At 42.6% G+C, this 22077-nt stretch overlaps 1 protein-coding gene across 1 annotated transcript in view; it reads left to right on the top strand.

Annotated features, from left to right (window-relative positions):
* Positions 1-4170: 4170 nt before the first annotated feature.
* Positions 4171-22077, top strand: part of KCNJ16 (potassium inwardly rectifying channel subfamily J member 16) — a 358272-nt gene continuing 340365 nt past the window's right edge. Inside the window, exon 1 of the mRNA XM_057536933.1 lies at positions 4171-4529. The gene's annotated coding sequence lies outside the window, so the exon portion shown is untranslated. The remainder of the gene's footprint in view (positions 4530-22077) is intronic.

Here is a 22077-nt window from a genome sequence, read left to right as displayed (position 1 = left end):
ATTAGAGTGACAGAAAGGTTAGGGAGAAAAAGAATTAGAAATGTGATAGGTGGCTTTACAGATTTAAGTTTAGATTTGGAAATAGAAATGCCAGCCACAGGCTCTAGCTCGTTCTCAGTTTAAAGGGGATTTAGAATTATCTCAAAGCCCTTCCCACTCTAAGGGTTTACCATTCTATGATGATAATGCTAAGACAGAAGTAAAAGCAGAGGCGGAAGGAAGGTCAAATTGATGAGTTGGCCTGGGTTGGTGAGTGGAGCAGCTAAGGGTGGGTTTCAGTAGACCAAATCTTGCCTTCTGAATACTTCTCTCAGTTCCTCAATCTAGCAATCCATCCAGGTGTGTCTCTGCATCAGAGTTTCCTAGGTTACAGTGTCCGACTCGGCCCACTCTAGTTGGGACCGTTTGGGCTGGCAAAATCGAACTATAGGAGGCGTCATAATATAACGGTAAGAGTTTAGGCTCTGGAGAGAGACTACCTACATTTGAAGTCCAGCTTTACCACTTGCCAGAATATTAAGGAAATGATTTGCCTTTCTGTGCCTCAGTTTCCTCTTATGTAAATGGGAATTATAAAGCACCCACCTCATAGAATTTTTTTGACGAGTACATTCATTTTCTTCTGTTTAGTGTCTTCTCCGTGAGGGCAAGGACTTTTGTGTGTTTTATTTACTGCACATCCCTGGCACCAAGAGACAGCTCAACGCATAGTAGATGGCTTGATGTTTGTTAGATGAACGCATACGTATGGTGTTTGGAACAATACTCAGAACACAGGAAACCCTTCATAAATGTTGGTTGATGGCGTAATTTTTCTTGAAAGTGCGTATTCTGTTTGTTTCCTTCATACTCTCAATACCCAGCACGGTGCTAGCACATAGGACGAAGATGCTTGTGGAAGGCGGAATAATGTCCCCGTCCCCCAAAGGTGTCTCTTTCCTAATCCACGAACCTGTGAATGTGTTAAAGAACACGGCAAAGGGCAATGACAGTTGCAGATTAAGATTGCTAATCAGTTGACCTTAAAGTAGGTGGACTGAGTTAGACTATCTGGTTGGGCCCAATGCAATCATAAGGATCCTTCAAAGTAGAAGAGGCGGGGCAGAAGAGACCGGGGAAAGCGATGTGACAGTGAAGCAGGGTCAGAGAGACACTGCATTGCTGGCCTTGAAGATGGGGCAAGGGGACAGCAAGGCAAGCAATGTGGGCAGCAACAGAAAATTACTAGAAGGCTCAACAATTATCTGTTGATTTGAGCCTGAACAGATACCATTTTTGTTCCAATGATCCATTAGACTTTATCCTTCCTTCATAATATAAATGCCATGTGATATGCTTAATGTACAGAAATCTAACAATATATAAAACTTTAATAAGGAAGTCAAGGTCCTGTGGAACTCTGCTCCCCTACAGCAACCACTGTGAGCTTCTAGGTGTTTATCCTCTCATGAATCTCTTTATGTGTGCATGCATGCACATGCGTGCTCTCATGTGTGCAAATGTGCACACACACATAGACACACACAGTTTTCCTCCCATGGGATTATACCACACGTGGCAGTTTGCGTTTTTATCATGGACACATCCCCATCCTCCTAACACCAGTACCTCTCATTCCAGCTCAGTCTGCACACCCCAACTGGGAAGCCATGATAACACCCTAATGTGTGTTCTTCAGTATTTTCTTCTGTACTTAGGTGATGTCAGAATGGGATCGTATGACACACTCTTTTGCAGTATTCCTCTTCGTACTCAGCGATACCTCAGGAAAATCCTCCAGGTCATTTTTGATGAGTGCTCTGTGATGTGACTCTAACTCATTTTATCCCGTCCTTGTTGACGTTCTCTGTGTTTTTAACTATTGACTACTGCAGACAACACTGCAGTTCGTAAAGCTAATACTTCTTGCACAAAAGCAAACCTTCCTAGTTTTAAAGGCTGTTTTCGAGGGATGCCCCTTTGGGGAGATAAGAATCCCTGCGAGGAGCCTGCCTCTTTCCCGAGAGCTTCGTATCCGGGAGCCGGAGTTAAGGTCCGCAAGAATTGTGGGAGGTGGGGGAGACAAGGAAGTTAAGGGTGAGTAACCAGCAAATACCTTTCTCTGTAACTTAAATGAAGAAAACTTTCCACTCAGAATCAATCCTCTCTATCAGCTTTCTCTGAAGAACACGGTATTTGTTTACACTGGTTTACCTCTCTTAGGGAAATTCAGCATAGCAGAAGGTCCACTAGGTAAATGCTATTAGGTTATTGTTCCCTTTTGTTTACACCAGTGATGTGCAGAGTGATTCAGCGCCCTGTTGGGTGAAACAGCATGTTAATTAAAAAATGGTCAGAAGGTCAGTACTCTCGAGACATCCATTGGTTCCCTCTGTAACGCTGTCTGTCACATTAGCTCTTCGTAGGCAGCTGCAGCTCCAAACTGGTTTGGTTAGAGAGCTCTCGATGCTGTTCTCAAGTACAATCATTCGGTGATGTATTTTCAGGATCTGCATCAAAGGGACGTTCTTCTGCAATCTGTACAAACCTGCTTGGCATGTGTTCTTGTTTATGGAAAATCCAAATATATATTTGTGTTGTTTTGAAAAGGGGTGGCAGTCGGAAGGGACGTCGTGCAGGAGATTAAGACTCTAGCGTTCCACAGCAAGCTGAATTCTTCAAGCCCTAACTGGTTTCATGAAGTAAGCAGAAGTTGGAACTTCTGTGTAGACTCTGGCTGGCATGTCGACAAAAGGAAGGAATCCGCTCAGCTGAGGGCCAGTAGCAGGTCCCACCGAAGGACACCCTGAGCCGGACGAGGTCCTTGGGCCATGGTGAAGGGGCCCTTTCCTTCTCTCCGCTATTACTGGTCACTTTATATGCACTGGCTCCGTCATTTCTCACAACTCCAAGGGGGAGCTCAGACCGGGAAAACTACACAGACGAAAATAGGCTCAGAGAGCAGTTTGCCTAATATTCTGCAGCTACGAAATGGTAGGACCCAACTAAATACAGAATACAAAGAAACACCTTTTCAAAGCTTTATTACGGAAAGTGTCGTATGTATAGACGAGTTGAGAGCGTATTACAATTTACTGTCCTGAACCCGTCACCTAATTTCAGAAATTATCAGTTCATAGCAGTCCTGTTCTCCACCTCTCCAGCCTCCTGTACAACTGGGTTATTTTGGAGCAACTCCCAGATATCGTATTTCTGTATGTATTTCCAAATGGTGAATATTTATTAAAAATATAGTCACAATACTGCTTTATGCCTAAATTAAAATAATAATTCCTTAATGCCGTCAGATGTCCAGTCAGCATCTGGATTTCCCTGATTGTGGGGTAGGCTTTTAACCCGGGTCTGCACTAGAAGTTTGAGTTACACTTGTGTGATCAGGTTGGTGGGTGAGGTTGGTCCACTCTGCAACGCTTGCCCCGCAACATCCTTTGGTCCTAAATTCTTCAAATGCAAATCTGCTACAAGCCGTAATTGCCTGGAATCCTCCACAGGCAAGCAGCAGTTATAGTTCCATTAACATGCTTTACAGATGTAAAAAGTAAGAAAAATGAGAAAAAGATATAGCTTACTACAAATTATGGATATCTGGGGGAGGGGAGGGAAGTGACACAGGAAAACAGAGGAGGGTGGGGAATCTTTCCCCAGCAGAAACAAGGTAGGCATCTTTATTCCAAGCCAGGAAATAATATTATTCGTGAGCTCTTGGCTCTCGTCAACATGAAATGATTGTGTAAAGGCACCTAGTTGATTAACCAGGTTTTATTGCCATTTCTAATAAAGGATTTCAGCTAAAGGATTAGATCAGTAGCCTTTGATTTCTAAACTTAGGTAGAAGTCCAGTTTTGCTCTTTGGTTCTCTCCCCGTGCATTCCTGGAATTCATGAGTTTTGCCCTGAACTTTCCGGGAGCAAGGGCCGAGGTCCGGACCCAACTTTCCAGTGAGTGCAAATCACGGTCTCTGGTTCTCCTCGATGTTAGCATGTGACAGGGCTGGAGGCCTCTAGTTTGCTCAGAGCAGTGGCCAAGCAGATGAATGCATGCTCTTGAATATTTGACCAACGTGACAAGCCTGTGCGGGCTGGAGCTGTGGCTGGCTGAGCTCAGCTTCGTAACCCAGGCGCTTTCTTGACCAGCCGTGTGTGTTTTGCCCCATTAGACTGGCGTGGGTCAGGTCAGGAATGCAACTGTGCTTTTAGCGCTCAGTCAGGGAAACATAGTCATGAACAGCACCGGCTCTATGATTTGCAGGACCAAGTGCAAATAAAACCGTGGGGCTCCTTGTTGAGAACTAATTCGGAATTTCAAGATGGTAACAACAGAGCCTTTTTAAGTTCGGGGGCCCCGGTGTGACTGCAGGGGGAGCCCTCAGTGAAGCTGACCTTGGGCACAGAGCACAGAGCCAGAAGCTGACAGGTTAATCTTTGTGATGCTTCCAAGAGGGACCAGTAAGAGGGAGCTGGGACCTTAACTCAGCTTGGCGGAGAAATTGTCGGAGAGCAGGGAATGCCCACGGGCCATCACTGGGTAAGGTGAGAGCCGTTATTATTTTGGGGAAGTTGGTGTGCTTGTTCGCTAATCTATGTCGGTTAGCGAGAGAAAGGTCAGAGGTGAACTGTTGATAAATTAATGCCCTGGTAAACGGTGAGTACAAATGCAAGGGCCAAGCAAAAGGCCAGAGGAGAAGGACCTGTCTAAAAGGAACGAGAAAGTTCATTCTTTTCATCCACTTCTCTCTCCCACTTCCAGCCCCTTTACAAGTTTCCCGTAGAGAGAAAAATGTTCACAGCCAAACAACAAAAAGACCCAAAGCAGGTTTTTCGCAGTCTGTGAGCTGATCTTGAACTTTTCAGGGGCTTGTACTTCATAGAAAAAAAGCATTTAGGCACTTCCTCCGTGTTTTTGCATTTGGAAAGGGAGGCTCCTCTCTTCTAGTGCTGAGTGACATCTTAGAGCTTATTTCTTTCCAGTAAAAGTGGAAAATATCAACTAAGGTTTCAAAGGAAAGGAAATGTAATGTATTTTCTCATCAAATTTGGCATTATCTCTCTAGCAGGCGGGCCTTTAATCTTCGGTGCAGTGTTTTTCCATTGTATGATTCTGAGTTTGCCTTCAATCTGTCCTACTCTTTTAACTCCAGCTTTCTAAAACACGAAAGTGATTTGCAGAACTTATCTTCTTTTCTCATTTGTTTCCTTGATACTTTTGATTATCACTTGCCAGGGTTTCTCTAGAGAAGCTCACAATTTTGCTTCTGCAAATATTGAACGTAACACAGATAAAGTTCCTTTGTTAGTGTGAATTCATTAATGACCTTGATAAAAAGAACGTTTTCCTTTCCGCCTCCAGCATCCTGGGAGGACTAAAATGATTCGGGGGCTGTTGATGTGAACATGTAAATGAGAAAGTGCAATAATAGGCCTTTTAAAAATCCCATTAAGTTTTTAAATAAGAAGGAAAGCCAGGCACTTCTGTTGCAGCACTTGAGAACTGTGAAGTGCCTTTGCCAGCCTTCTTCCCCCTAAGCCTTGGAAAATAGAGATGTGAGATTGATCTCTAGGAGTCGAACTTTTAAATCAGTCTATTATTACATAGATCACAGCACAGTTGGGTAAAGACAAGTGAAGGGGAAGGAAAGACTCTTCAGCTTAGAAGACTGGATTGCATGTGGCCTGATGAAATGTATTAAAGAGCATGCGTCAGTCAGACACGTGAGCAATGCAAACAAAAAATTCAGAGTCAAATGTTGGCAGTGTTCTTTCAGATGCTGTCTGGGTGGGGGCGAAACTTTAGTAGATGGACTTAAGCACTCTTGACTCACTGGCAAGTCCATCCCCGTTGTTGAGATGGCTGTGTTGTGTTTTCTTAGGCTGAGTGCACGGAACATTCAGACCACTTGTTAATTATCCTTAGGAATAATCTGCGCTCGCCAGTGGGCCTGATGAATATTCTTGGCTAACTTTGTTAAACCTTGAACGGGGATAGTTCACACTCTTCATTCACAAGTAGGTAATTCAGTTTCTGAGACCGCTTCCTTTTTCAGTGTGAATTAATAAACCACAATTCTGATCTTACACGTAGGACGGGTGGCTAGAGGAGCTGAGTCAGCCTCAAGAGAAAGACCTGTGCCCAGGAGGCTGGCTTTAGGCCCTGGCACAAGCACAGGTGGCACGCCCCTCTCTGAGTGTCGTCTTGATGGGTATTAGGGCTCTGAGCATCCTGGGAGCAGCTTGGATGTTTAGTTTGTCCTCTTTCACGTCTTAGTCCTTCTGTCTATTATATATATTTATCACTCCTGATCCCTAATTTAGATCATGTCATAAAACAACACTCCGAAGGCTCAAACTGGTAGAGTGACGCAAGTAGGCCCCCAGCTTTCCTTGTTGGATGCGATTAGCTCACAGTTCATATAAAGCTGTCTGGAAAGCACCATGTACTCATCATGACTTTGGAGCTCATTCTTTTAATACATTTACCTTTTTTTCGCTGCGTGCTTGACAGCTGCCTTTGCTTGTTTCTGATGGGCATCTCCTAGTGGGTCACATTCTCAAATCTGCTCTTGCTTTGCCAACTAGGTTTTGATGCCTGTCTTCTGCCCATGTCTTCTGAAGCTGATCTCAGCTCCTTGTGTACATTTTCAGCCTTTTCTGCATCTGTTTCAGCAGTGAGTCCTTCTCATGACCGGATGCACCGAGTCTAAGACTCCTGTCCACGGTCTAGCTCTCCCCACCTTCCCTATTGCTTTAATCTCTCCAAACTTAAAAAAAAAATGCCTTTCAAAGCTGGATGAATCATCTCAGTCGCTTATACGGTGGAGTCCAACCAAAGAACAGCAAGAAGAGTTTTGAAAAACCAGTGAAATGGGGAAGTTTAAGCAGAACCCTGACAAAACGACACACTAATCCCAGACAGGGTAATTTGCAGTTGCAGGTAGCTGTTGGGCAGAAGTGGGCAAGGTCCTGAGAGTCTGCAGAGGGCAGAGATGTCTGGAAGAAGTGGCAGGAAGGCGAAGGGGTCATGGCTCCGGGGGCAGTGTTATGTGATGATCCTGCACTTCAGAGGCCCCGTGAAAGCCCTGGGGTTCCCAGTGGAAAATCACTGCACACCGGTCGGGAGTGACCTGCGTCTGGAGCGGGCTGTGGACAGGCCACCTGGGGATCGAGCGTGAAGTTGCTGCAGTCAGGAAGCCTCACCCACACACCTGTTTGCCATCCTCAGCATGTGGTGCCCACGTGGTAACAGTACTCCGTGCTCTGGAAAATATAGGTTGATTTGCAGCATATTTTCTTGGTGTCAGATGAGGAGGAGCTTGGGAGTTAATTTCAATGCCTGTGAATTCTCCTGGGTCACGTGGGTAACAGTGAGTCTTTCTAAGGAAATTTCATATTTTCTGAAACTGGAAAACGGACCCCTGATAGTGTAGGGATTTGATTTTCCCAAAAAAAAAAAAATTCTTTTATAATTTTTCATCCACATTCTGTACTCTACCACCCCAACTCTGCTCCTCATTGATTAATTTTACTTTGGCTTTAGTGGAATGTAATTTTGCTGTGATTAACTTTCTGTCAATCAGAATCCCATGGCGATAATAATGTCTATGTATTTTGTTAAAGAACGAAACTATTTTTGTAAATGACACGTATTTAAAGAAAAAAAATGTCACCTATAAGAAGGTAAAGCACGTTGACAAATGTTTCTTTAAGTGAAGCTAATGGTGTGGAATATTTTATGGCATTTCCATGGAAAATGTTACAGGACATCCCTAGAGGATTTCAGGGGAACTTTTATAGCTATTTCCTGCTCCATCAGCATGTTTTAGAATCCTGTGGAAAGCAGGGGTGCTTGCTGCTGCATTTGGTAAGTCATGGCCATCAGTTTCTGTTGGACAGTGGAGGGGCTTACCACACAAGCACGTTTGTGCAGACCGGATTGGGAAGATATCAAGAACTACGGTGACTGCGGGTAACCCTGGGGTCCAAGCGTATCCTTCTTAGTTGCCATAGAAACTTCATTACCATGGTCCTCAGATGAAAGACTTTTGAAAATTCTCATTTATAGTAGAGACTGGCTACTTTAACCCTTTTGATTTGTTAAGAGGTGTTTTTTAAAATTTTTATTGGAGTATAATTGATTTACAATGTTGTGTTAGTTTCCGGAATACAGTAAAGTGAATCAGTTAATACATACAAACATATCCACTCTTTTATTTTTTAGATCTTTTCCCATATAGACCATTGCAGAGTATTGAGTAGAGTTCCCTGTGCTATACAGCAGGTTCTTATTAGTTACCTGTCTTATATACAGTTATGTGTATATGTCAATCCCAATCTCCCAATTTATCCCTCCCCCCGCCCTTATCCCCTGATAACCATAAGTTTGTTTTCTACATCCGTGAGTCTATTTCTGTTTTGTAAATAAGTCCATTTATACCATTTTTTTAGATTCCACATACAAGCGATATCATATATTTGTCTTTCTGTGTCTGACTTACTTCGCTCAGAGAGATTTGTAAATGTCATTAAATACAGAAAAACTTAGAACCTACTTTTTTTTTTTTTTTTTTGGAACACTACTCAATGCTCTGTGGTGACCTAAATGAGAAGGAAATCCAAAAAAGAGGGGATATATGTATACATATAGCTGATTCGCTTTGCTGTACAGTATAAAGTAACACAATATTGTAAAGCAACTATACCCGAATAAAAATTTTTTTAAAAAGTACCTACTGTTTTGAAGACATTACTGTGTGTAAGAAATCCAAACAAGAGTAAGTGCAAAGCGTATGCTCCAGAAACTAATCAGTCACGTAGGGTGACAGCTTTGTTTACGTTCGTCTACAATATCGTACACTTAAGACGTAAGGCACACCGAGAAGCTACTCTGCTTGGTCCCACTGCTGTTTCTCTGCGCAACAGATTTTAACACGTAACTATAAGGGCTCTCACGTTATCCTCTCATGAAGATTTAAAACAGCACTTTAAAATATTCCACTGATTGCACATGGTGATGTCATAATTAGGTAATTATTTTATTCAGCCCATTCATATGTGCTGTGAACTCTTTAAACCAAAGCTGTAATGGAGAATAATTGGCCATGTCAAGGGTGGGCATCTGACATGAAATTAACACTTGAATTGGCAGAGAATCTGCACGCTGTAGTCAGGATGTACAATCTGGATGGAGATCCTTAGGTGGCCGTAGTCCTGGGGTGTTGGTTTAAGCTCTGAAATCAACGAGACTGTGGTCTCAGCAAAACTCAGATTCTTCTGATTCTTGTACTGTCTGCATACTTCACCCCTCTATCTTCTCTTGAAGGGACATCATAATTGGCAGTATCAGTAATACCACTTTTCACTAACTTAGAAAGTGTCATTTTCTATACACTTTCCTACCTAGGCTTTCTTACGCTGAGAATAAATAGGACAGAAATCATTATCCCAATTGTTGCAGAAAAGAAGGAGCATTGGAGATACCTGTTTTACTTCTCAGATCTGTTTGTCTAAAGGATGCGTAACAGAACCCAGGGATCCAGATTCCTAAGTCTCAGATATTGTCCATTGACTGGAACATACTGATTCTTTTAAAGGATGTCAGTGTATCAAGATGAGGATACACCAGTGAGCTCTGGGTCTTGGTCTCCGTAACTCAGCCGACATCATTCCCCAGGGCCCGGGGCTCTCCCCAGTTGCTTGTGTGTTGTTTTCCTTGTTCACATGGTGGCGTGTCTCCATGATGCCAAAATAACTAATCAGTTCAAGACATTCTTTGAAGAAGTAAAACCAGTAGTGTTTAGTGTCATGGAGACAAAACAACCGGTTGATTTGACTTTCATCCATTTTCAATCAGCGGTTTTAGAGCCATGAAGAAATAGCCTGTCTTTTTTCATTTTATGGGGTCTTTTTCCTCCCTCCCTCCCTTCTCTCTCCCCCTCCCACCTCTTCTCTTTTTCTCTCTCTCTCTCCCTCCCGCCTTCCCTTCCTTTTTTTTAAACACATTTTTTTCACCCCAGGTAACAAATGGCCTTACATAAAATTCAAAATACAAAACGTTGAGTGAAGAAAAAACGAATATAACTGTAGTCTCATTGCATAAGCAAACACCTTTTTTTCCAACATGTTTAAAGCAAGTAATATTATAATAAGTAATATTAACCTTTCTCTTTCCTACAATCAGCTTGCTGAATTTTCACTACACGTTGGGGATTTCCTCTTTGTTTCTGATTTATTTATTATTTATTACCTGATCTGTGACCGCAGAGATACCCAATTGATTTTCCGTAAGATCTTTATGAGGTTCTCTTAGATCTGGCACTAGTTAGCAATGAACAGTGGTATTAGCTGATTTTTACTCACTAATTTTTATGATTTTTTACTAATTTTACTAATTTTTACTTACTGAATATGAACTGAATTGGGAAAACTGAGTCTTGGGTTTTGAGACCCCAGTCACGAGTGGAAATAGAACGATTTTGCTACGTAATGTCCTATCATATCACGCTGTGACATTTATTCATTCGTCCAGAAAGTGTTTTCTGACTACCTTCTGTGTTCCAGACACCATTCTAATTATGGGGATACAGTCATCAAAAAGCCACATGGGCTGGTTCCTGTCTTCAGGGAACCCGTCAAACACTAAGGAATACTTGCATCAAGCAAGTCATTACTGGGAAGGACAGGTAGGAAGGAGAAATGCACATACTGGGCTAAAAGCCAGACGCAGAGGCTTTCATGATCATGTAGAAGTTTATGCCTAAATCCTGTGGATCTGAACATCTCAGATACCCAGCTGCACAAACTGCTTCAGCTGCCTGGGTGCCATTGCACCACGAGCTTCCAGACCATCCTCCTGCTGATGTAGATTAGGAAGGAGGGCAAGGGAGGATCAACTTCAGGAGTTACCTGATACAGAAAGAGGAAGCGTTAATTTACATTCACACACACACATATATACATTAATTTACATTCACACACACACATATATACATTAATTTACATTCACACACACACATATACATTAATTTACATTTACACACATATACATTAATTTACATTTACACAGATATATTACATTTACACACACATACATTACACTTACACACACATTAATTTACATTTACACACACATTAATTTACATTTACACACATACATTAATTTACATTTACACACATACATTACATTTACACACACATATTAATTTACATTTACACACACACACATATATACATATACACTCCCTGCAGGGGTTGAGGATTGAGTGGGAACTAGAAAGTGCTGAGAACTGCCTAGCCTCCCTCTCTCTCCCTCTCTCCCTCTCTCCCTCTCTCTCTTCCTCTCTCCCTCTCTCTCTTCCTCTCTCCCTCTCTCTCCTTCTCTCTCTCCCTCCCTCTCTCTCTCTCTCCCTCTCTCCCTTTCTCTCTCTCCCTCTCTCTCCTTCTCTCTCTCCCTCCCTCTCTCTCTCTCTCCCTCTCTCTCCCTCCCTCCCCCTCTCTCTCCCTCTCTCTCCCTCCCTCCCTCTCTCTCTCCCCCCCCCTCTCCCTCTCTCTCCCCCTCTCTCTCCCTCTCTCTCTCTCCCTCTCTCTCTCCTTCTCTCTCTCTCTCCCTCTCTCTCTCTCTCCCCCTCCCCCCTCCCTCTCTCTCCTTCTCTCTCTCCCTCCCTCTCTCCCCCTCCACCCCCCTCTTCTTCTCTCTCATCTTCTGCCCTCGAGTTTGAGACCGATAGGGTATAGCTATCACTCTGCAGGCTTCCCATTTCCTTGACCTCAGCAACCATTCACATAAAGTGGGCATGGGATTGCCTTAAAGCTAGAGGTTCCTAGGACTAACTTCTTGATAACTCTGGAGGCCTAGCTTGGGTAGGGAGCAGCTGCGTGGCAAGATCCTTCAAGGGATGACAGAATCTGTAGCAGTTCTAGGTGGTTCCAACTGGAACGGATACCTGGAGACAGTCGCGCAGCTTAACAGGCAGGAATTCAGGGGCATATGTTTTAGGAGGTCCTGGGCTAGTTTCACGTTGTGCCTAGGATAACGACTTGGGGTGAGCTTTACCTGGCCAAGTATGAAGTTTTGATCCATTTTTCAAATGAACGTGGTAGCTCTTTGGCAAACAGCACAGCGACAGAAACGTCCTGACCTGCGCATCAGAAGAGCCGGTTCTAGTTCCGTTTCTATCTGTCGTCCCGTGACTTCTGGCGAGGCACGGTGCATCCCCGGCTCTCTGCCTCTTCATCTTAAGTGTGAGGATAGTGACGGCATGATTCCTAACAGCCCTTTGAGCGCTGTGGCTTTGTGATGCGAGGAGGGTCCAGTGCATCTTCACAGAGAAGTGGATTCGAACCGCGCGGCTCTCCCCTCCCCTGTCTTTGAATCCTCGGTGGTCCTCCCAGTGCCGGAACCTTTGAGATGTGTAAGGGATATGAAATAAAAACAGCTCTGAATTGGGCGTCACTTGACTCCGCGTAGTGAAGGTGTGACCCTGGGAGAATTATGCTTAATTTCTTTGCATCTCAGTTTCTTCTTCTGTAAACCGGGGCAAAAGTACTCACCCTCACAGGTGAAGATCACAGGCAATGACACGTGTGTAAATCCATGGCATGTACCAGGGGGCCAGTCGGCCAGTCTCCCCTCCTCCTTCCCTCTTACCCTTCTGAACGTGGCCGGCTGAGTTTCATTAGTAACGATCTTAGTTAAAGCTGCTCCTTGGAGTCTAGATATCCACAACCCATGATGGATGTTGGGCGTCCACCTAATGATTACCTGCTTTGGAATGCTGCTTTTGGTGAAAGCTGGGCTGCTTTTAGACTGAATTCTTGTCCTGGGCATCTTGGCTGTTGGGGACTTCTGCTAGGACCGCTGGCAGCATAATCCCATGGGTCAGCAGTTTGCATAACTTCCCAACTTCCAACTGCATTCAACTAGGGAGTAGTGACACACGGGAAAATGCAATAACAGCCACTGCAGTCCATCCCAGGGCCTCCCAAAAGCTTTCCGGGGCCACGGATCTCTGTGCCCCCAAGAAAGCATTTTCTTCTGGTAAGAATATGTACAGCAGTCAGCTCACTCTTTGACTGGCTAATATATCAGCAAAGCCTATCTGCTCCTGTAGCTGAAGCATGAGAAATAAAGTAGAAATAATTTTTTTAAAAGGTAAGAGTAAAGAAGGAGTGCAAGAAGAGGAACAAAAGTAGAGAGAAAGAAGAAGAAATGTAAAGTAAAAGAGAAATGCAAATAGGGAGGAAGGAGAGGGGTGTCAGCAGTTTTTCCAGGGGCTGTAGATTTTCTTGGTAGAATCAGGACGTAATTAACGGGAGGCGTCTCCCAAACCATAGACTTTCAGAAGTCCAGAACATTATATCTTCGTAACAAGTCAGTGGTTTGGGAGTGGTTCTACATGCTGATTCCAGAATGAGTCCATTATTGGTTGCACTAGAATCACCTGTGGGTGTTCTATTCCATGAAGATTTCTGGGCCTCGGCTCCAGATCCACTGAGCCAGAATCTTGAGATGGGACCAGGGATCTGCCTTTGTAAAGAAGTCACCCCAAATGATGCTGATCTGGTGCTAATGTCACTGTTTTAGGAACACGACATGATGATATTTTCTCCAGCAGTTAGAACCAAGGGCTCCACGTTGTATCAGTTCTTCACGGGGGTAGAGACCCTGGGACATAGCTGAGTCTTGTATCTATCTATCTATCTATCTGTCTATTGTGTGTGTATATATATATCTACATAGATGGTTATATAGATAGATGTATGTCTACGAGATGCTCAAGATCACGGGCATGGGTGCATCACGTCATCGTACTATGTGTAAATTACCAATAATGGCCTCATAGGTGGCAACCTTCAAATTTGAGATTCTCCCCCTTCTCAGACTGTAAGAGACTACTTGTGTAGGAAGGAAAAAGCAAACACAGCTACCTTTCTTCCCAACCTGCCACCACTTCTGAGAGGCCGCCCTTGTGGTGTCACTTGCAGGCGAGGAAGCTGGGGTGGGTGGGGCGGTGAGGCAAGCCAGGCCACTGGCACGCAGGAGGTAGGGACGCTGGTGACTGCTGCCTACCTCCTGGTGTGGGTCCTGACCCGAGTCCCAAGCACCGGCTGGTCCCACCCTACCACGCCTTTTGTCCAGGGCCTGCTGGCTGCACCACATCTAAGTAGCTGAAATCAGACACAGGTACTCGCAGAGCAGTTTTAAGCCATAGTTTGTCAGAGGTGTCCCACCTCCTTTCCTGTTTCTGCAAGCCAGAGAGAGACCTCTAGCAACTGCGTTTGCGTGTATTTGACGCCCGGTGCAAATGCCCTTTGGATCCATGGCACACTCAGACGTGACTGTTTCTTTCCCTTGGCTGCGTTACACTAGATGTGCACAAAAGACGGAGCCGTGGCCAACCCACAGCTGCTTATAGGGCGTGTACTGTCATTTTGGTAAAATTCCTGGACTGTCATCTACCATCTATCACAAGTGTCTTTCTTCAAAGGGAGAATAGGAAAATAAACTTTTTTGCAAGCAGAAAGAGCAAAGGATTGGTTCGATGATACGAATTTTATTAATTATGCAACATTTTTGGAGAAGAGGTAGAAGTCTGCTCTGTGTTTGGAAACACCAGAGGATTTAGCAATTTACCTCCTGGTTTAAGCAAAACGCACCCACATGCCAACAGCTGCCACCTAGTTCCGCTCAGGAGCAGCCTAAAAAACCCTATTGGAAAATAATATTAAAAAAAGGATGTCTATATGTGTGTAACGCAGTCACATTGCTGTACAGCAGAGACTGGCGCAACAGTGCAAATCAGCTGTACCTCAATAAAAAAAAAGACTGAAGAAAAAAAGCATTTAGGCAAAAGCCCAAGGTCCCAAGCATTTCAGTTTTGCCTCCGCACTGGTTACGTTTCCAAAATATCCCCTCATCTTCTGTTGATTGCAAAATAGACAGGCCTTTAGAGAAAGAGAAGAACTTTTCTCCCTTTATTTTATAAATAAAGACTTCTTTTGAAAAGTATTTTAGGCAGCTAACCAAAATACACACAAAGAAAAAACTGGTGATATGGGGGATTATTGGATGATTTTTTGGTGTTTATGCCTAGGAAAATAAAGTTTTGGGTGAATGTTACAAACAAGTATTCTAATTGAAGCTGAACTGACCATACTGTGAATATTTCGCCATTTGGTAAGTTTTTTAAATAAGAAAATTTACCTTGCGTGCTAATTTCATTTCAGGCACCTGTGAAGTCTGCTATAATATATAAATATATAAAAAGTTAGATTTTAGTCGCAAGATAAGCCAATGTGGATATTGATTATACAGTTTATTTAGTTTTATTTAGTTGGTTGCAAAGCTTAGATAATGTGAATATTGTTATTATTACTTACACTATTTCTTTCATCCATGGGGAAGAATTCTGAAGTCTCAGGGCAACTTTGATAATCAGTTTTCAACTTCTTTTCAAAAGAAAGAAAAGAGAAAACAGGGAGAGGACAAGTATGATGTGCTCAAGACACTGGGCATGGTCTCCTGGCCCCTCTCCCTTTAAAAGAAGTGTACCTTCCACTATGGTCCTGATGACAGATGGGATGCAAACCTGTTGCAGCAGGTGCCCATCTTCTAGAATGAATAACTTTCATCGTAGCTGGCTAGTTGGTTGCTCCTAGGAACTAGGACCTGAGATCCAGACACCAGTGAGGTTGCCTGTGAGGAGCAGTTTGGGAGCTAGAGTCAGTGCTGTAGCCAGGTGCAAATTACATTTTAGGTAAATATAAAAGCTAAAATCCTTGTAGAAAAGGCTCTTCTATAGAGTAGAACAGAGCATGTATTAGTTATATATTGCCTTATAGCAAATTATCATCAACTTAGTGGCTTAAAACAATGTACATTGATTGATTGATTGATTTTGGAGTTGAGCTCGGATTTTTATTTGATTTTTGATTTTTTTGAATTTTAGAATTTATTTTTTATACAGCAGGTTCTTATTAGTTATCCATTTTATACATATTAGTGTATATATGTCAATCCCAATCTCCCAAATCATCCCACCACCACCCCACCCTTCCATTTTCCCCCCCTTGGTGTCCATATGTTTGTTCTCTATATCTGTGTCTCTATTTCTGCCCTGCAGACTGGTTCATCTGTACCATTTTTCTAGGTTCCACATATATGCGCTAATATACGATATGTGTTTTTCTCTTTCTGACTTACTTCACAACAATGCACATTTATTATCTCAGATTTTCAATGGGTCAGGAATCTAGGCATGGGCTAAGTGGCTTCTTTGACTCAGGGTCTCTCACGAGGCTGTATTCAAGTGTCAGCTGGCACTGAGGTCTCATCTGAAGACTCCTCTGGGAAGGGTCCACTCCCAAGCTTACTTACATAGCTGTTGACAGGATTCATTTCCTGGTTTGCCCTTGCCTGTGGGCCTCAGTTCCTTGTCATGTGGGTTTCTCCATAGGGCAGCTTACAACATGGCAGCTTGCTTCATCCAAGCCACCAAGGGGGAGTCTGCCAGCAAGACACAAGTTACAATATAATGTAATGTAATCACAGAAGTGACATACCATCACCTTTGCAATATTCCATTGGTTAGGAGTAAGTCATGGATCCTGTCCACACTCAAGGGATTTGGTGATGGGGATGTTTGTTACTCAGCATTACTGAGCAAAAGCTGGCTTGCACAAGGATGTGAGTACCAGAAAACAGATTACTGGAGGCTTTCTTAGCATCTGTCTGCCACAGAGCAGAAACAGAGAAGATCCAAGAAGAGAATAGTGAGAGACATTGAAAAAGAGAGACAGACAGACAGACAGATATATGGAGGAGGAGCCACCTAATGATTTTTCTAACTCTCATGAGGGGTCTGGCTCTACTTCGTAGAAAGTGGGTCATATAAAATATTCCCATTAGCATTATAATAATGACCTCTTTTAAAAATTAAAAAGTTTAATTTTGGTTAAGCACACATAAAATTTACCTTCTTAGTCATTTTCAGCGTACTGTTGAGTAGTGCTGGGCGCATTCACGTTGTTCTGTTACCACCGTCAGCACCACACGTCTCCAGAACTCTATTTATGTTGCAAAACTGAAATTTCATACCCATTAAAAAACAACTCTCCATCCTCTCCTTCTACCAGCTCTTGGCAAACACCCTTCGACTTTCCATCTCTATGAATTTGCTTACTTTACATACCTCATATAAGTGGAATCATACAGTATTTGCCTTTTTGTGACTGGCTTATTTCACTTAGTATACTGTTCTCGAGATTCATCTACGTGATAGCATGTGATGAGAATGTTGTCCTTTTTTAAGGCTGAATAGTATTCCATTGTATGTATATACCACACTTTCTTTATCCATTCATCCACTGATGGACACTAGGGTTGCTTCCACCTTTTGAAGTAATGATGCTATGGGAATGGGTGTACAAATGTCTCTTTGAGGTCTTGCTTTCAGTTCTTTTGGGAATATATCCAGAAATGAAGTTACCAGACCACATGGTAATTCTATTTTCAATTTTTTTTAGGAACCACCATACTGTTTTCTGCAAGGACGGCACCATTTTACATTCTCTCCAGTCAGTAATGCACAGGGGTTCTGATTTCTCCACATCCTTGCCAACACTTATTTTCTGTTTTTTCGTTTGTTTGGCACTAGCCATCTTAATCAGTATGAAGTGGGATCTCATTGTGGTTTTGATTTGCATTTCCCTAATGATTAGTCATGTTGAGTACCTTTCATGTGCTTGTTGGCCATTTGTATATCTTCTTTGGAGAAATACCTCTTCAAGTCCTTTGCCCATTTTAAAATCAGGTTGTTTGTTTTACTGTTGTTGTTTTGTAGGATTTCTTTATATACTCTGGTTATTAACCCCTTACAGAATATATGTTAGCAATGACTTCTTTTTTAGTTGAGCTTGTTAAAATGGGTTTTTGTTCTTTGTATTCAAATATCTCTAATTAAGGCATAAAAGCACCAGGAAATTCTTGCTTTTTATCTCAATTCTTCTTAGTGTTTTGTGTCACGTTTACTGTTTAAAAAAAGGGCCCACTCCATGAAATCAATCCCTACAGATTTTATTAGGGACTGGCTTGGTTTTTTGGGAACTGCTAGTAACCAGCTTAGAATTTTAAGATTAAGTCCAAGTTCTCACACAATTTTAGATCAATAACTTTTACCCAAGTGCTTTGAAATATTCAGATCGTGATAAAAGAATGTTTTTTCCTTCACATGATACAAATTCTTCCCCTCACTTTATATAAATAGACCCCATCCAAGAACTGAACATAAACCCAATATGTTCCAAATATGTGCCAAATATGTTTCGGCATAGACCTTTCCCTGGAGAGGATTGGGGAACGGGAGGGAACCTAAGAGACTCGGAAGGGACTCATGTATCCCATGCTTCCAGACTTTGACTCTTTCCAAGTTTCCTCCTCCCACTAATACTTGTTTTTAGCTTCTAATAAATGAGAAGTTAGAGGTTTTTTTTCTTTTCACAGATATGATTAACAGTTACTGCTAAATTAGGTAGCTTGTCCAAAGTATATACAGCTTAAAATTATGGGAGGGACAAAACCTTTGTTCTCAGATCACTGAAGCTTGTTGTGGAAGAGCCCACGAAGCAGGTTGCTTGCTAGAATAGCAACATATGTGTATTTTTTTTAGCAGGTGAATTTCAAATCCGTATGTAGAAAAGTTTTCTTTCCAAAGCTAGTGGTATATGATGGGGAAGGTGGGAGAGTTATTTTCCCCTCCTATGTAGTACAAAGCCCCTGATTGAGTGATTGGATCTATACTTTGCAATGAGAGAGAGTCAGAAGGCTTTTCTTTTTTCCTTCTTCCTCTCCCCACCTTTTTTTCCACCACTCTAATGAAATTTGCAGACATGGAAAGAAAACCAAGTTATTTATAGGAGCGGGAGGAATGTGAGCGCTAATTGTGCTTAGTCTATTCCTAAGTGTGTAATCTGTTTGCTATTAAATTTTACAGTCTTTCAGCAATATACACATTTTTTTTTTAAAAGAGGAGAACTTCATAAATCTGACAAAGAAAAACCAAAGAAAATTGTTCTGAGGGTTCAAATCATCTAATCAAAGTCAGGTTTAATATAAAAATTTATTTGTAGGATTAATCTCTCTTGCAGCTCTGATCTCTCCCGTCCCCCTTTGACTAGTTTATTCATTTCCCTTCCAGACTTGTAAGGTTAGATATAGCTGCTCATGAGTGATACAGATTTTTGGTAGTGAGTTACCATGTGTGCAGTGCACACTCATGCACAAGGAAAATTGGATCAAATGGAAAGTTATTGGATCCAAGTGTCTGAAGAAGGCACTGGGCCCTTACACTTGAAATCCAGCATTTTGACAATCTAATAATGAGGATAAATCAAGTTATTTGGTCCAGCATAAAGTCATTCTGGGTAGAAAGCTGTCATGGGAAACGAAGTTTTCCCAGGTTTTTCCCCTTTATTGCCCCCACCTAATAATCCTGGGAACCTGCTTATTGGAAATTAAACCCTCGTTAAAAGGAACTAGAAAAATCATAATCTTTCGTAGGTGAATTTTCCATAGTGGGCATTATTTCCTGTTGTGACTGTCAAGGCTGCAGGGAATAGAAAATTACTCAGCTTACTTTAAGAAAAGATCAGTTTATTATAAGACCATACCCTTTTAAAATCACAGCTGGACAACCATCAGGAAACTAGGCAGTTCTTGGGAGCCATGTGGAGATGCCAACACCTAGCACGTTTTCCTGTTTCTGCTTCTTTGGACTGTTTTCTCTGCCCCCTTCTGCTTCTGAATGTCTACTAAGAAGTTATTAACCTGAACTCTTTGTTATTTTTTATACTTCATAGCTTCTGCTTGTTCATATTGTTTTATTTTATGTCTTCTCATAGCTTTGGTGTGTTACGATCTGTCTTATGCTAACGCATGCTACCATGTTGGCTTCAGTTTCTACTGCTCAGCTGCCATAGTCATCCAGTATTTTCAGTTAGAACTCTTGAGAAAGGGAATCTGATGGGTTTAGTATGACTTTTTATGCCGTTGCAAGCCATAGTGTAGGTTGTAGGTCAGTTGATGATTTGGCTGTTTTTGAGTTCGTTGCCAACTGCTTTCAATTGTCTATGGCTTTGGGGTGGAGGGAACCGGGTCAGATGATCCGCACGGAGACTCTTCTTTAGTGGGACCTGTTGACATATTGGCTATTTTGAAGGTTAACTTGCTTTTCTCCAGAGAAGGTGGTCGGTAAAGATTAGAATCACAATAGTGATGTGAGTTTGGTCACTTGCCACTTCTGACTCCTCTGTGCAAATGAGATGATATCTACTTTTCAGGGTGTTTCTGTTATCTGATTGCTGAGTAGCAAACCACCTCCAGATGTGGTGGCCTAAAACAACAATGAATTATTTTTTTTTCTCCTGATTCTCTCGGTTGGTTGATATACAGTTCTACTTCACGGGATGTGTGGAAGGTCCAAATGTCTTCACTCACATGGTTAGTAAGTGGTGCTGGCTGCTGCCTGAGAGCTCTGCTAGGACCAGGGCCTGGATTCTCCACCACGTGGGCCTCCTTGAATCATGGTGTCTGGGCTCCGTGGAGGAGCAGCTCACGAGGACCAGCCCCAGGACGCGCCCCGATGTGGGAGCTCCCCTGCATAATTCCTCCTGAAGTCTTATTGGCCAAAGCTGGTCCCATGGCCAAGCTCAGCCTCAGTGTGTGTGGCGACTCACAGGGTACAAATACTGGAAAGCATGGTTCACTGGCATCCTTGAAATAACCGTCTGTCATGCAGGTTCTGTCATATTAAATGTGATAACAGGTGGATAATGGTCTTTAATGCTCGTAATTGAGTCAGTAAGCACCTGAATAATGTTTTTGCTGAAGGAAGTATGGACAGTTTTCTACACATAGCTTAGCTACATTGCATTGTACGTTTCTGTGTTTAAAACATGAATGCGTTCAATATAAGAGTTAGTATTTTATCATACTTTTTGTAAACATATTTAGGAATTTCTACCTTCTTAGAAGATATTTCAGGAGTCTCCAAAATTCCAGGTGACCCAGAATTCTCTCCTTTTCCACGAACCACTGCTTCCTGTCTCCAAAGACCTTACAGTAACCATAAAACAGCTGCAAAATAGTATTTCAGCGTAGGCATTCAACGTCAGAATGAGATGGGTTAGTTACTAGGGAAAGCATCTCAGAGAGGGAGGCTTGAGTAATTTTTAGGTGAATCAGAATAATTCTGGAGTCTCCTGATTTTGTTGAAGAGGAAGCTGACACTTAGAAAGGAGTACAGCAGACATTAACACAACATTGTAAATCAACTATACCTCAATAAAAACCATAAATTAAAATAAATTTAAAAAAGGAAAAGAAGAAAGAAGTATTCTGCCCAAGATTACTGTCAGTGATCAAGCCAGAATTTGAATCTTTTATCTTCTGATACATTCATCCACCAACAAATATTGATTGAGTGCCAAGCACTGTATCAGGCCCCGTGTGTATGGACATGAAGGAAGGAGACCTGTGGAACTCTGCGGAGCTTACAGCCCACCCGGGGTAAAGATGGCAGAGAAGTACATAAGCCGACTCGCTAACGATCCAGAATTGCGGTACACGCTGTGAACACACCCCACGGAGCCGAGTGAGTGAGCGTGTTGTTGGACGGGCTGGTCAGGAAAGGCTTCTCTGATGAGGTAACATCTCAGCTGGATTCCGAAGCAGGAGGGGGAAGGCGCCAGCTGCGTGAAGAACGAGAGAACATTCCAGACAGAGGGAACAAGACTTGTCAAGGTCCTGAGCCTGGAGAGGTTTTGATGTGTTAGAGGGAATAAAAGAAAAGGCCTGAGCACTGAGAAGGCAGAGGTGAGAGGTACCTAATTGACACGGAGACAGAGGAGGGTCTCGTTCCCTTTGGGCCTCTGAGGTCACGAAAGGAAATTTGGGTTTTATTTTAGATACAACGGGAAGCCGCTGAAGTATTTAAGCGAGGGAGTGACATAATCCAGTTTATATTTTTAAAAGGCTTACTCAACAAACATTGAAAGCCTATTTATTTGCGGGGGCCGATGCCAAGGGATAACG

This window comes from Balaenoptera acutorostrata, chromosome 20 (genome assembly GCF_949987535.1).
Source record: "Balaenoptera acutorostrata chromosome 20, mBalAcu1.1, whole genome shotgun sequence".
Taxonomy (NCBI): Eukaryota; Metazoa; Chordata; class Mammalia; order Artiodactyla; family Balaenopteridae; genus Balaenoptera; species Balaenoptera acutorostrata.
The sequence above is the reverse complement of the archived record's forward strand: the minus strand, read 5'-3'. Positions and strand labels throughout refer to the sequence as shown.